This window comes from Prionailurus bengalensis, chromosome A1, assembly GCF_016509475.1.
Source record: "Prionailurus bengalensis isolate Pbe53 chromosome A1, Fcat_Pben_1.1_paternal_pri, whole genome shotgun sequence".
Taxonomy (NCBI): domain Eukaryota; kingdom Metazoa; phylum Chordata; class Mammalia; order Carnivora; family Felidae; genus Prionailurus; species Prionailurus bengalensis.
Genome location: NC_057343.1, coordinates 219402309 through 219419044, shown reverse-complemented (window position 1 = coordinate 219419044; position 16736 = coordinate 219402309). Strand labels below are relative to the sequence as shown.

The following is a 16736-nucleotide window of genomic DNA, read 5'->3' as shown; positions in this document are numbered from 1 at the left end:
ACTCCCCAGCCCCTAATAACCACCATTCTACCCTGTTTCTATGAGTTCTGCTCTGCTTGAGTTAGATTCCACGTATCAGTGAGAACATACAGTAATTGTCTTTCTCTGTCTCACTTATCTCACTTAACATAATGCCCCCGGTCCATCCACATTGTCACAAATGGCAAGATTCTTTTTTTTTTCCCTCATGGATGAATAATATTGCATTGTGTGTGTGTGTGTGTGTGTGTGTGTGTGTGTGTGTGTGTACAGCACATCTTTATCCACTAACCCACTGATGGATAATTGAAGTTGTTTCTGTATCTTGGCAATTGTGAATAATACTACATTAAACACAGGAGTGCATGGGTCTTTCGATATCATGAGAGAACTCTGATTTTTAAACAAGTTCTTTTATTTTTTTAAAACGTGTATTTATTTGGGGTGGGAGGGGGAGAGAGAGAAGAAGAGAAAATCCTGGGCAGGCTCTGCACTTTTAGCACAGAGCCCAACGTGGGGCTCAAACTCACACACAAACTGTGAGATCATGACCTGAGCCAAAATCCAGATTTGGAGCCTCAACTAACTGAGCCACCCAGGTGTGCCTAAACAAGTTCTTTTAAATGATTAGGTAGTTGGAAAATGCCGTATTCTTAAGGGAGCAAATAAACTAAATGTCTGCTTATACTACATCAAAGATTAAACTATTTGTGTACAATCTGCCTATATAAATGTTGTATTAGCTTTTACTTTTTGAGCCTACCAATTTAAATTTTTACCCCAAATCTATAACACAACTATATATAACAGATCACTGAGACTACTTGAAATTTATTTTCAGTCACCAAAATGTATTAAGTACCTACTTTATGTCACATGATATGCCAGCCTTTAGTGATAAAGCAGTCTGTAAGATTTTTTTCCCTAACTCATTTAATTTTCTGTTCAGTGCTGCGGACACAATATTTCTGTTTTCCAAAATGAAGTTAAAACTACAGTAAATAAAATGATAACCTATGGAAGCACCAAAAAAGTGGAACTAGGCTCATTTGAAATAACAAGTGATACTAAATCTGAGGTTGTGAGGTGCAGGAAAAGGATTGAATGATCATTCACAATATAGAGAGAGGATGTGCAAAGTCCCTGCAGCAACAAAGACCATCAGAAAAAGGGATCAAAGAAAGCAGCTAGAGATTAATGAATGAGGCAGAGTTCCATGAAATTAAGTTGAGATGAAGCAAGAGACTTTCTGCTAGGCATGTTGAAATTCATTCTACATTTAATAGGAATAGAGTGGTATTAAGCGAGAGAGCAACAAGAATAAATTTGCTTTTTAAAAATATCACTCTTGCTGTCATTTGGAGAAGGGAGCAGAGGTGACAATTTTAATGGCAATGAGGAGATCATTTAGGAGTGTATTTAAAGGGTCCAGATGAGAGATGATGGTATTGTGTTAGAAAGCAGAAAATACCTGCCCAGATGGGCAGCTTAAATATTGTTATATTGTAAAATTTATGTAATCCACATATTACACTTTAGTCATGTCTTTTTAAAACAGTATATACTATTGTTTTCTATATACTAAAAATATACTTTGCACAAATAGATTGTTATGACAATCTTTAATGTAAACATATTTTGAAAATTGAATTATATTTTATGTAAGCCAGAAGATCTAGTATATGAAGAATATATATTTAAGGATATATGTGTGTGTGTATATATGCACATATATATATACATATATACTTAAAATGTACATATTAGTCTTAGTCTATCAGTGTAAGTCTTACATATATATTCTCTTTTATATATATTTTGCATAATTTATGTAACATGCATTTTAATAAGTTTTTTAAATTAAAAAAAATTTTTTTTGAGAGAGAGAGAGTGTGAGCAGGGGAGGGGCAGAGAGAGAGACACACACACACAGCATTCGATGCAGGCTCCAGGCTTAAAAATATTATTATATTTATAAAGATGTAATGGATTTATATAAAGTTAAATTAATGATAGATATGATTCATACAGTAAATTCCAGATTTTAATTTCTTAATTTTACCTTTTCCATACAAGTATTATATATAAGAACTTACAATATTAAAGTATTTGATTATTCATCTGTCAATGTTTAAAACAAATTTGGCCATTTATCTTTTTACCTGGTATTAGAGTCTCCTTTTTCAATGATATAGTTCAATTTTTTAACTTCAGAAAATTTTGTTTTGAATCCAGTTTTGATTCTTTGTTTTCTCCAAATGTTTCTGTGTGGGTGCAGATGTTTTTGGGATAGGAAATATTACATTCTCTTTCCTTTCACAGAAAGTTTGAATTCTTCATAGATGCTTAAGCCTAAAGTTTTATGGCAGGTGAAAATTTAAATATAGTTCAGGTTTAATAAGTCACATAACCTCCTTCCTCTTCTCTAATACTGAATCACTATGAAAGGGCTCTAATTTGACCAGGTCATCACGAAATCTCCAGGAAGGACAATAGTGTGGCATTTGGGGGTTTTGATTATACTTCATTAATTTTACCCAGTTATTACCATACGGTAGTAAGAGGGTCTTTTCAGTGCAGTAATACAAAATGTGATGCTAAGAGGTCTATAACACAAATAAAGAATATTCTATTTTCTAAGTAGTTCACTCTCAAAAATTTAAGAATTTACTGTGGAATTTCCATGATTGGATGCTGCTTTACTGCCATCTGGCTTCATATACAATTAGCAGTGGAAAATTTGAAGGAGCAACCATACCTTTTTGAGTATGCATTGGACCATTTTGAATAATGCAAGCCAAATTTCCTCTGTAAGACCCTCTAAATATTTGAAGAAGGGTATCGATGTTTTTAACTTTCATGTGCCTTCACTGAGTCATTGAATATGAATATTGTTAGTCTCTCTCTAAGAAATATTTTATATTCCTTTATATTTAGTGTTAATTTGTAATTTAAGCTTATCCTTTTAAAAATATGATATATAAAATTGTCTACAACACTCCAGAATCAATCATCATATGACACAATATAGCGTGTTCATTAATATTTATCTTCAGAACTCTACTGAGCAATCTAAAACTTGTTAATAATTGTATCACTTACATTTAAAAATTGGCTTATAATTAGTATGGAAAGATAAGTAAAATGATTCTTCTTTAAAATGTATTTAAATATTAATGTTTTTACATAATCAATACGTATAATCATTTTAAAAATTTGTTTCTCAAAGCTCACTCTCTCTTCTCTTTGTTTCTGTCTCTTCCTGTGTGTGTCACTCTCCCTCTCTGTCCCTGTACACACACTCAAATACATGAATTTTTAATTACCAAAAGGATTGTCTTACAGTAGTATAACCAAATTATCAAGAACTGAGTCTTGACAACACATTATCAGTCAATAAACCTAACTTTTCTTGATAATGAATTGGAATACTTTTATTAAAAAAATGGTTTAAATTATATTTTTATTTGTCACTATTTAAATGATGCAAATATAAGCTTGTTCACAATTAAATTTCCCCTTGGTAAATATAAACATGGGGATTTAAGTGAGTAGAACTGTAAGGAATATGAAAATTAATTAATCCTGGAAAAAGGAACAAAACTTTGCTATTCTGTATGTTCATGAGCAGAATAGGTGTAATTCTTACTTTATATTATCAACTAAATTTTTACCTTAAAAATAAGTTGAAGTACCACAACCTTTTATATAAAGTCCATTTTCCCCCCAAGACAATATGATTAATATGACAAGTATTGTATATGACTTGTCTTATTTTTCATTCTTCTTCTTTCTTTGGTTAGCTCTACTATAGCTGTCTTTCTCAACATGCCAGTGAAAGAGTTCTTACTAAGGGCACCAGCACTGAAATCTTACACAATATTAATCCCATGTTTTCATCCTAATTTGCCGCTTAGCAGGATTTGACTGCATTCCATCCTCAATTTCTTGAAAGACTTCCAATCCCAGGCATCAATGACAATAGAATATCTTGATTATTGGCTTTATTCCCCAACTACAGCTGAGCCTTTCCTTCTAGGCCTCAAAATACTAGACTGCTTTAGGGCGTCAGCTGGGCTTTTTTTTTTTTTTTTTCTATAATGCCATCCATCCTTAAGGCTTTGAAATATCCTATATTCTGGTGATTTGCAGATTGAGAGCAACAATCTTGATATCTCCTAGGAGTTACATACTTATATGTCCATATTTCCAGGTTACTTAGAATCTTCTTTTGGAAATGTAATAGTTATCTGTATTTTACATGCATGAAGTAGGATACTTGAACTTCTCTCTTCCGCTTCCTTTCTGCTGAAATGGATCTGTTGATCCATTTTCATGTTATAGAATCAGCATTCTGTTACAGCATAAAAATTACCCTGGATGTATCTGTTCATGTACTGCCTTCAGAAAATTCATTTTCTTGGTTCTGTCTCCAAAATATTTCCCAAATGAGCTTAGTCCCCTCTGTCTCCACTAATTCTATTTATTATACATCCATTTTCTCCTACTTAGATTAATACAAGAGCCTAACAATTAGTTGGATTTGGATTGCTGTTTTAAATAGATTCAATCATGTCAACCACCTGGTTAAAATTACCCAAAGGCTTTCTACTGGAATTTGAACAAATCCAACCTTCCTGTCATGGTTTAAAAATCTGATACCTGCCTCCTCCTGCAGTAACATCTCTGTAACCTTCCTTACCGTGTTGTAGCTACATTAGCATTCTTCTTCCTTCTGGTTATGTCTGCTTTCTTCCCATCTCTCGGTCTTTGTTTCTGCTGTTTCCTCTGAATGGGAATGTATTTCCCTAGGATGTGTATGTGACTGGTTCTTTCTCATCATTAAGTCCTAAGTTCAGATGTTACCTCATTACCCTGATCATTCTATTTAAGGTAACTTCCCAGTCACCAGTTTTCTCATGCTAATTTATCACCATATTGATCACTCTCTGAAGTATCACATTTATTTTGTGTGTAATTCATTTTCTGTATCCCTGACTTTCAGACTCATACTGGAAAAGGAAGCTCCATGGTGGGCAAAGCCTTCTTTGTCTTGCTCAGTTATATATCTCCAGTGCTTACTATGATGATTGACACAATCGAAAATTATGGGTAAATATTTTCCTCAGTAAATATTGGTGAAATGTCAGCCAGTTAGGCCGAATAACAGATGAACAACTTAATTTCTCAGAAATAAGAATAAATTGCAACTTTGTAAAATGGTATTATATTACTTAAACTTTTTAAAAATTATGTACTTATTGGGGCACCTGGGTGGCTCAGTTGGTTAGGCGTCCAGCTTCGGCTCAGGTCATGATCTCAGGGCTTGTGAGTTCAAGCCTGGTGATGGGCTCTGTGCTGACAGCTCAGAGCCTGGAGCCTGCTACAGATTCTGTGTCTCCCTCTCTCTCTGCCCCTTCCTTACTCATGCTCTGTCTCTCTGTCTCTCTCTCTCAAAAATAAACATTAAATTTTTTTTTTTAAAAATGTGCTTATTAGCTTAATGACTTTCTTGTGCCAGACATTAGTGATACGGTTTACCTAAGTTAACCCCATGACATTGACTTTGTGAGGAAGATGATACTGTCTTTATTTAATGTCTCAGGGAGTAGTTACAGAGAATTTAACTCATTTGTGGATATACTCCTATTAAGTTATGCATCAGTTATGGACTGAACTTTGTCCTTTGATATAGAATGTTCACTAATAGAAAAACTCACAAGGCTTTCAAAATGCTATTTTGTGTCAATGTCATCATTAACTATAGTCACTGTTTAATTTTTGGGGAAGTCTTATGTGGTGGCAGGCATATGGCTTTTCCACATTGTAAAAATATGACACATTATAAGGAAAACAAAGTACATTTTTAAAATAATGAAATGTGAAATAGCCTTCATCTGTGTCTTTATTTTTATAACAGTCACTATTCAAGAAGCTATTATAGATGCTATCAAGCTCATACTTCATTTTGACATGTTAACATTATAAGTATTGATATAGAAATAAATATGTCATGAAAACAATAAGCCACATTCTAAAGAACTATACATTGAACCTATTTTCCTAAAAACAGAAGAAACTTATCATAAAATAGCCAGTTACTATTCAGGTTGAGAAGGGATCATATCCCTTACAAAATCGTTACCATTAAAACTTAAAAAAATACATTTTGAGCATTGATATTAACATTATTAACAGCAAAAATATCTAATTCTGTTAATTATTCAATTTTAAGTTAATTACTTAACAAATCTAAGTTAAACAATTTAAGAATTTTAAAATATAAGTATAACTTTGTTTTGAGTCTAAAATTTTTATGATATCCATCATATTCTAGAAAAAATACTCTGCTCACCATTACGCTTTGCATTATGCAGCGTTTCAAGTTCTTACTCTTCAAAGCCTCCTTCCTGCGTGGGGCCATGGCAGCCGCGATGCTGACCTGGACCCAAGGTTCCTTCAGTGGCTGCTGTCCCCTGTATGGCACCGTCACCCTGAATGGCTCCTCCCTGGCCTTATCGTGATCCTCGGCCCCATTCCTCTGCTACTTTGCGGCTGGGGTCTCTGGCCTCCTGCTCCCGCCCCCCCCCCCCCCCCCCCCCCCCCCCCCCCCCCCCCCCCCCCCCCCGTCTCCTGCTTCTGCTCTTCTGGGTCTACAGCAACTGCATCGAAGACTCCCTCAGAAGCCCCTTAGGACTCCTCATTGCACTGGCCATCCTAGCTATAGCCATCTTCCTGGCCTTAGTGCCTGTATCCTTCCACTTGGCACTCATTCTCTGCAAATCTGTCATGTCCCTGAACATTACGATTAGCTACTCTGAAGCCCAGAAATCCACGGACGTCCCCTGAAACTGCTCTGCAGTTTTGCTCCAATCCACACAATGTTGATACCTCTTCTTAGGTGAATCTTGTATTGTGGTGCATGGTTTTGGTGCTGCAGGTGGTGCACTGGAAGTTTGAAGCCACCCCTTACCAGCCTGTAGAGCGGGCGACCCTGAATGGAGCTCTGAGACAGATGCTTTCCTTGGGCTACTTCTTTCCCGTTCTTGAGAGTAACCAAAGAATGCTTCCTGCAGCCAAAGACTCTGCCCAAGTGCCTGCAATCCTCTTGCCCCCACATGGCCCTGTTTATTCTAGGCACCGTTTTCCCCTCCATGAGGGAAACATGATGGGAGGCCCCTTCCACCTCTTCCTGTAGCTGTTTTTGTAAAAAATACTACATTACTTTCTTCAACAAACATCCCCCAAAACATATTTGAGATTAAAATTACAAATAAATAATTATAAGAGAAATAAATGCAAAACATAAGCAGGCATGATGTTCTAAGGAAATAAATTTGCATGCAAGCTTGTGCCCGTGAACATGACGATAGAAATGCACATTTAAAATATTTATTTAAGGAATTTAAATATTGTTATAACACTGTGGTTCCCAAATGCATTAAAGTTACTTTTTACCAGCGCCCCCCCCCAAGCCTCAGTGAACTTAAAAGGTGCCCAGGGTATTCTAAATTTTCAAAGGAAATAGAGACATATGTCAAACATCTAAGCTAATATATTAAGTCATTCAGGTTTAACTGCTTATTAAATTAAATAAACCATGTCCTTATTACAAAACAGAGCATGTTAAGTTTTGTATTTCTTTTAATACTAAAGATAGTCTGAAAATCTTACCCACTAAAAGGCATGAACTTAAAATATTTAAGAAACTCTAACTTGCTTGTCATTAGAGAATAGTTTTCAAAATCTGTTAATATAGCATAAAATTATATAAGTAATAATATAGTGTCATTTTCAGGAATTCAAATAATATCAAAACATAAAAGAAGTAAAGCATGCCACCATGCTTTCCTTCACATTTCCCAATACATTCCTTTACAGAAAGTTAAGTACTGTGTATATATTAGCCTATGACTCATTAACCAGCAACAAGTATTTATCTAAGGCTTAACAAGGCACTGTTGCTAGAAAAGAAAGCATATAAAATAGATACAGCAGCGGCTATTATGAAGCCTATATTTTGGTTCATCAGGTGGAATTTTGATGTTTATCTTCCCATTCTTTTTCTTTAAAATTTTTAAAATGTTTATTTATCTTTGAGAGAGAGCGAGCGAGCGAGAGAGAGCAGAGAAGGGGCAGAGAGAGAGGGAGACACAGAATCTGAACAGGCTCCAGGCTCCGAGCTGTCAGGACAGAGTCCGATGTGGGGCACGAACTCACAAACCGTGAGATCATGACCTGGGCCAAAGTTGGACGACCAACCAACTGAGCCACCCAGGCACCCCTCTTTTTCTTTTTAAAACATTTATGTAAGTGTATAGCTACAGGCATTTTTTTCCCATATAAATAGGATTTTTTTTCTCTTTAAGTGTCTCCTTCCTTTCTTTCTTTCTTTCTTTCTTTCTTTCTTTCTTTCTTTCTTTCTTTCTCCCTCCCTCCCCCCCCCCCCCCCCCCCCCCGCCGGGAGATAATCTCTTAATGTGAATAACACAGGCTGGGGGCTGCCTTGATTGGTTTTAAGGTTAACCATTCACTAGTTCTGCAACCTTAAGCAAGACCCGGAAAGATGTCTCAGTGACTTAGTTTTCTCATCTGTAAAAGAAGGGTTATAATTTTATCTACACTGCATAGTCATTGTGATGATGTAAGTGTAATACACTTGGGGTGGATATAATAATACTCCATATGGAGAAAGAACCCAATAAAATTAGCTGTGATAGTATTGTTACTAAGTACTTAACCCTATGCCTTTGTGAGTCTTCCTTGCCAGGGATACTTCCACATAAAGTTACTTTATATGCAACTTTCTTTAACAACTTGGTAGTATTTCATAAAATAATGACTCATTATTTTATTCTTTTTTAAAGTTGTTTGTGACTGCTGGGGTGGAATAATCTTATCCCCTCAAAGGTCCTTCCAGCTGGACTAAGAATCAAATTGACATGAGGCAGTTGAACAGCAGAGAATCACATCCCATAGCATATTCACTGGGGAATCCACACAGACTAAGAAATTCCAAAGACAGGCAAAATGAGATATATATGTCTTCCTCAACTAAGGAGAAGGGGACAGGAGTCTAGGACTGCAGGGAAAGGAATGCAACTTCACAGGGAGATGAGAAGAGCAGGTGTTTGGCAGTTAGATGTTTGTCCTGCCATTACAGATGGGTCATTCAGATAATATCTATCTCTGTTAATAACTCTTATTCTGGGACGCCCCCCCCCTTCCCAAATTCTGTACTTCTGTGTGGTTATGGGAGGGACAAAAATTTGTCTTGAGCACCCAGAATCCTTAAGCGTCTTCAGATCAAAATAACTCACATGTCACAGTGGCATATTCTGGGGAGAGGGAGTGCTGTCCTGAACCCTTTCATGACATTTGATAGAAAATCAATGATGCGGCACCTGGGTGGCTCACTTGATTAAGCATCCGACTTCACTCAGGTCATGATCTCACAGTCCATGAGTTCAAGCCCTGCGTCGGGCTCTGTGCAACAGCTCAGAGCCTGGAGCCTGTTTCAGATTCTGTGTCTCCCTCTCTCTCTGCCCCTCCCCTGCTCATGCTCTGTTTCTCTCTGTCTCAAAAATAAACAAAAACATTAAAAAAATTAATGCAATGTTGAACATCTTCATAAATTTTTTCTACAAATGTGCATGAGTTATTAGGACTAGTGCAATATGCCGTGTAGGAATTTTGATAACCATGATGTAATTAATTCCAAATGAACATTTTAACAATTTCTATTCCTAGTGGCAAAATGTGAATGTTTGCTTGCTTTTCCTGCATCATTTTATTATTAAAGTTCCAGAGTTGTAGTATTTTTGTAGCCTTGTAGTTTTTTTTTCCTTAAGGAATGGTTACAAATTTTAATTTGTAAAAGCTGTTTTAGAGACTTTCTATATCAACATATTCTTCCACCCTTTTTCATCTCCATTTCTGCTGCTTACCTGGCCTACTGCCCATCCATAAGGGTTTAGCTGATTTATTTAACACAAACATGTATTTCACAATTTCAAGAGCTCGTATTGGCTTCATTTCTTATCTTTACTGGAGGCAGTTGTAATTTATTATTGGATAAAATTTGTACATTTATTTGTAAATTTGTAAAATTTCAATTTTATTCATGGTAAATTGAGTGGAAAATGATTTATAATCCTATTTTTCATTACAGAAAGTTAAGTGTTGTGGGGGTTAAGGAGAATTTTTGGGAAAATTGCTTTTAGTTCTCTTTCAGGAGAACCTTCTCAATCACAGAACAGATAATTTCTTAAATTTCTGCCACAGGGATCTCGAGAAAATCATCTGGAATATTATGTGAAAGGGTTAATATCTATTATGAAGTCAGTTTAGTTAAGCACTTACTATTAGGCAAATCAGGATACAGACATGTAAATACAAAGTATAATTATGCATATTTGAAGCACTTTATCATATTTCAAATCATTTTACCTTTTAGCGTAGGAACATCTATATTATAAATTGTGACTTCTTTTTCATTTCCCCCTTTTCTTTTTGGGCTGTACAAATTATTGCAGTGAGAGTACTCACCAAATATTCTTTTTTTTTTTTTCACTACATTTGTTTGTCTTCCTTGTACTTTGGCAAAGTCATATTTCTTATATTGGCCAGTAGCTCTGAATGATAATGATGTAGGTCACTTGAAGAGGACATAGGGAAAAGGAAACATTTGGTTCTCCCTTTGTCTTTCCCTGTTGCAGCAAGTGAGGCATCCCACGTGGTCCAAATGTTGTTATGACAAGGTGGTAGAATCCTTGTCAGCCTGGATCCCAGGGTGCTTTGAGAACAGAGCCCCTGCTATAGACATCTTTACATTGCCTGTCACTATAGCATATCCTTTTCTACCCTAATACATAGTCCACACTTTTAAAACATGAAACCTTAACTTTTTAGAGACAGGTTAAATTGTAAAGGTGGTTCTTCCTTGGAAAAGGTCAATTCCATTGTTAAATTATTCAGCATCCACATAGAATATTGGCTGTAGTGAGTGCTACCTGAGGAATTATGAATAACTTAATACAATACACATGTTTTGCTGTAAGATAATAACACATTATATTTATGTAATTATATGATGAAACTCAAAAGTACCAAGTTTGGTTATCATCAAAAAATTTGTGGCTTTAAATTTAAGTACTAATGTCTGCTGATTAGTGCATGCAGAGTTTTATACTTGCCAAATCTGTAAATTGTAGCTTTATGTAAATAAGGGCTTGGACAATCTGCAGAATAAAAGAAATTCCCTTAAAAGCTGACTCTCGTCATTTTAAAGTGTAATAAAATCTTAATCAGAATCTCTGGATATAGTGTTCTAGTTCAATTAAATGCTTTCTTTCCTCAGAAAGCATAGTATATACAATGACATTTGATGTCTCTTTGTGGTTTTTTAACCATGGGAAAAGGAAGATTAGTTTAAGTCTATTTTGTTTATTCAGATCAACCACAATTATTCAGTTATAGGTGCAAGGATAGGGTCAAGGAAAGGATTGGTAAAACAATCACAATAAACTTGAGGTTGCGATCTTTGTGACCCTAGGTTGATGGAATTTAGCTGCATACTATCCATGTTTAAGCACAATTATAATCTATGCTACTATAAGAAATTAAGGAATACTAAAGTTGTATGTTAGGCCTCTACAGAGAGACGATTCTATGAAATATCATAGTGTCAAAGGTAAGTTGTGAGCCTAAAAGACAGAATTTGTAGGAATATATTGAAAACTTGTCATAGAATGTAAGTTTATTATGAAATGATTTAAATTTTTTTTTGTTTTTACTATTTTGTTTTTTAATAAAGCCCTAAGGACAGGCCTTGTGGTAATGCTCCTTTGCACTACTGGTCTTAGAATATGCATAGGAAATGCTCCTGGAATGGCAATTATGTATTTTTATGTATGTATATTATTATGTATTTATCAGGTATTTATCATGTATTTTAATTATAATATTATATAAACTCATACCCAAAGACATACTGTCTATTAGAACAACTGCATACCTGTTATATTTGCTTACATTATTTTATTGGCAACGTAGGTGATTTATACTTTCATATAAATGTTATTATTGGTAATAGATTATTAATCTAGTTCATTGAAAAGTTTGAACTGAGTAAATGTTTACAAGGTTTATAAAATAAAAATAAATAAATAGCCTGTTAAGTTGGCTCTTGTTGTTACAATGCCAGAATTAGATTCAATTATTGTAACCCTGTACAAGAGCACATAATCAAGCTGAGGAAAAGACACATTTTCTTTTTTTGAATTTATAAAGCTAGAAAACTTCAGGGATTTTTGGTTAACTTTTAATTTTTTTTAAATTTGCATGCAAATTAGTTAGCATGTAGTGCAACAATGATTTTGGGAGTAGATTCCTTAATGCCCCTTACCCATTTAGCCCATCCCCCCTCCCACAACCCCTCCAGTAACCCGGTTTGTTCTCCATATTTATGAGTTTCTTATGTTTTGTCCCCCTCCCTGTTTTTATATTATTTTTGTTTCCCTTCCCTTATGTTCATGTGTTTTGTCTCTGGAAGTCCTCATATGAGTGAAGTCATATGATTTTTGTCTTTCTCTGACTAATTTCACTTAGCATAATACCCTCTACTTCCATTCACGTGGTTGCAAATGGCAAGATTTCATTCTTTTTGATTGCTGAGTAATCCTCCATTGTGTGTGCCAAGAAATCCTCCATTGTGTGTGTGTATATATATATATATATACACACACATACACACACACACACACACACACACACCCCACATCTTCTTTATCCATTCATCCATCGATGGACATTTGGGCTCTTTCCATACTTTGGCTGTTGTTGATAGTGCTGCTATAAACATGGGAGTGCATGTGTCCCTTCAAAACAGCATACCTGTATCCCTTGGATAAATACCTAGTAGTGCGATTGCTGAGTTGTAGGGTAGTTCTATTTTTAGTTTTTTGAGGAAACTCCATTCTGGAAAACTTTAGGTTTTTTAGTATATGATTTGGGATTTCTAGAAATTTAAAAATACCTATACATTGCATTTTATTGATAGAAAAAACAAACTCTTTTATTAGTTGTTTGGAACACTGAATTTTCCTTTTCTTATATACTAATTTATTCATCAATTTATATATATATATTTGAGGAATATTTATTGGTCCTTTGGCAAAATATAGAACAGAAGTAACAGAAAATAATCTGTGTTTTTCTTTTATTTCTTTTCTATGGAGAATATTTTAAGAATACTATGGTTGATAAACTTTATATGGATTATGTTAGTCATAATTCCAGATCATAAAATATACATCAAAGTCACCTTCAAGGTGAGTCTGTTATAGTATTGATGGAAAAATGGCATCCGATATAATAAAAATATAAGTAGGCATCTATTATGAAAGAGGATATGGAAGCATATTTGTATGTATTGAGCTACATGTAGCAGAAGATAGAATAAAATGCTCCCAGATGGAGATAGAACTTTCTTAGTCCCCCACATTCCCCATGAATGACAATCACCATCAATACCATAGGTGTGCAGTGGGGAAAAATTTATATCTTCCCTTTATCAGGTATCTCTGTAGCCTCCTGGCTGTCAGGGATATTCTGGCTTTGGGTCCACCTGTTCCCCAGGTAAAAGTAACTTGAACAAGACAATCCAGCACTCTTTTCATAAGATTGAATGACTCACAGGTCAATTTCCTTTTGTTTAATTCTCTCAGAGCTGAAACTTTAGTCCTATTCTAAACAACTTACTAGTGTAAAATAAAATAAAATACCAAATATATAATTTATATCAGTAATATGGTTATAATGTAATTTTATTAGAAGGCATTATTTGTGAGATTTGGCATATTGCTACCTTTCTTATCTGTGTGTGTGTTTGTACACACACAAGCATGAGTTCTGTCAGAGGTTTCTGAACATCCATGCATGTTAATTGCACATATATACTTGTGTTTCATTTAAATAGGATACTGTCCATATATAGAATAATTCACTTTTTCACTACTATCAAAACATGAAATCACTTTCACAAATTTCAGATTACTAAATTTTGATTTAAAATAATTGTAGAATATCATGTGCATAGTTTAAATACTATACATAATATAATATTTTACAGTTATAATGTTGAGAAGTGAAAACAATTGTGTCCTATTTGAAATTGAAGAAAAATCATCATTCACCCTCTTTTTATAGTTACTTTAACAGTACCAAATCCAAAATGATATCTTGCAAATAAATCAGAAAATGACATAGAATTTGACCTTATAGAAAATGATGTAGAATTCAAAAGGAGTAAGATCATGAAAATCTAGAATATTTTTCCTATTATTATTATAGAAATTGCCCATTTTCTTCCATCACATCATATATTTTGACTGGATTTGTATTGGAAAACCCTTATATTTTGACATTAAAAATTTAACCACAAGTATAATTTTTGTTAGATATTAAAATAACATAGAGCACCTGTCCAGTTATTTTTTTCATACGGGTGTAATATACTTACCAGTAGATAGCATAAAGAAAATTATTCTGTAGAAACTAAACCAAAATTAGGTTATTAAAGTTTTGTTTTCTGAAGAACAACTCCAGCAGATAAACATTATAGAGAATACAAAGGCTTTATTTTCTTTCCTTATTTTAGGTAGGTGTTACTTTATAGTTTTTCACTGATAATAGAATATGATAGGTTTTGGATATAGTGCTTGAAATACCAATACATGTCTAAAGAAATAAGGATAAAAGCATTATTATCATAGTCTTTCAAAAATAACAAAATTCACTGAACATTTTAAAGCTACCTTAAACAAACATATGACATAACTGTACCTACCTGTCCATCAGTAGGGACCATGACCTGCTGCAATTTATCCAATTAGATACATTCCAGAGGTAATGGTATTCTTGAATCATTTCATTATCTTTCAAGCAGTACTCATGAGAAGAATAATATGGAATCAAGAAGAGCTGAAAAATGTCTCTTTTCTTCTTTCACCATTCATCTCTGTGGGCAGGCATCAATATCTATTACATTATCAGTGTGAATGCTTGCTACAGATACAGTAGGATGCCTGATTTCCATTTTTCCTCAACTTACCTCAGTTCCAAAGTTCCTCATCTCCAGGGAAGTACGGTTACTTCCCACTGAGTACTCTTTCAGGCCCTCATCTGACTTGAATTTCTGCCATAAAAGCATAGTCATTATTCAGTGAATTAAGGCATGCCTGTGAGCAACCCATTCTCATTCTGGCCAGTAGATTTCCGTCTTAAGGGGAAGACAAGCAATGCCTTTTGATTCTCACTCCATGAAATTTCTTCTCACCATGGGTGACTATGATTGAGTGGCCATTATACATCTCTGATCACATTTGTATTCATCTTAGGTTATTTTGTCTTCTACAAAAAATAATCCAAATATAAGAGTATCTTTGAAATTCATACTTAAAATCAATTCAAATTATGTTCATTACAGAGCCGTAACATCATTGAAGCAAACCATATATTGTGGATATAGTAGTTGGCTATACTTCCTTCAATATGGTGAAAACCTCTGAACAAAATAATTGTGGGGGTAAAAGTTACTTTCCTCGATATTGAATTGTCAGAATAGTGTATCACAGGTTTTAACAAAAATAGCAACAATTGCACAATTTTCTCATACTTGGTAATTTGCTTTCTAAATTATTTGTGATAATAAAATATTGTCAAATAATACAGTCATAATTGGCTCTTGCCAAATTACAAAAATTAAGGATAAGACTAATGACCTGGATTATTTTATTTTTTCTTTTTCTTGCACTGGTTACAATAAAACGAGATTGTTTTCAAAGAATTCTAATCCATCTTCTATTGTTCAACTGAAAATTTAACATCACTCTAAAACTACTAGAAAATATCTGTTTCATGATTCTCCGAGTATTTAAAAAGGAACATATGTTGGATTCATTTTTTTTTAATTTATAGTCATTCTATAAATGTTTTACTTATCTTTTAGGTAAACAAAAGAACAAGCTAAATATGCATAAGCATACTAATTAGGTCAAATAACCGGCACCTGATAAGTGAAGTTCTGCCTATATTGAAAGCAAGTATGTGGTCCAGGCACATAATAGGTGATTACTACATAATTAGTACGTTTGAATTATTTGTATTGTACTTATTTCACACAAAGGACAACCATTAGATATATAACAATACTGTAAAGCCATGGCTGATTTTTTTATGCACAAACAGACTTTTGCATCCATATTTCTACTGGGAATTTATAAATTCCCAACTTGAATCCTTTTTTTTTTTTTTTTTTTAGTTAGTATCCCTAATGAAAGGCTAATTATTTTTTATCTTTCTCTAAAGCAACATTGGCATTCTTTCAGAGAATAAGATCAGAGAACTTGTTGAAGAGTGAATACTGGGTTCAGTGATAAAGGTAAGAGACCCCCCCAATCTTGCTATTTATCAGCATGGACAAGCGCATACTGCCATCTCTTAGAAACTACAGACAACACTACAAATGTAACACATTTTGGAGTTATGCAAACATATGTGAAGATATTGCAGAGTTTGAGTGATTGTATTTCATGCTCTATACATTGGAGGGCCCTTCTTCTAGGTCTTTTCTCCCAGTGGTTTAGACTCTTACTGGCTCTATTCAATTCTGTTTTTCATTTTTCAGTCATAGCTTATTTGAATCTTCTCTGTCCAGATAAATCTTGATTGGATTCTAAGTCTATCATGGGACTTAA

The 16736-nt window shown here is 34.3% G+C and overlaps 1 pseudogene; it reads left to right on the top strand.

Moving 5' to 3' along the window:
- Nucleotides 1-7219, top strand: part of LOC122480112 — a 117525-nt pseudogene extending 110306 nt beyond the window's left edge.
- Nucleotides 7220-16736: the final 9517 nt, after the last annotated feature.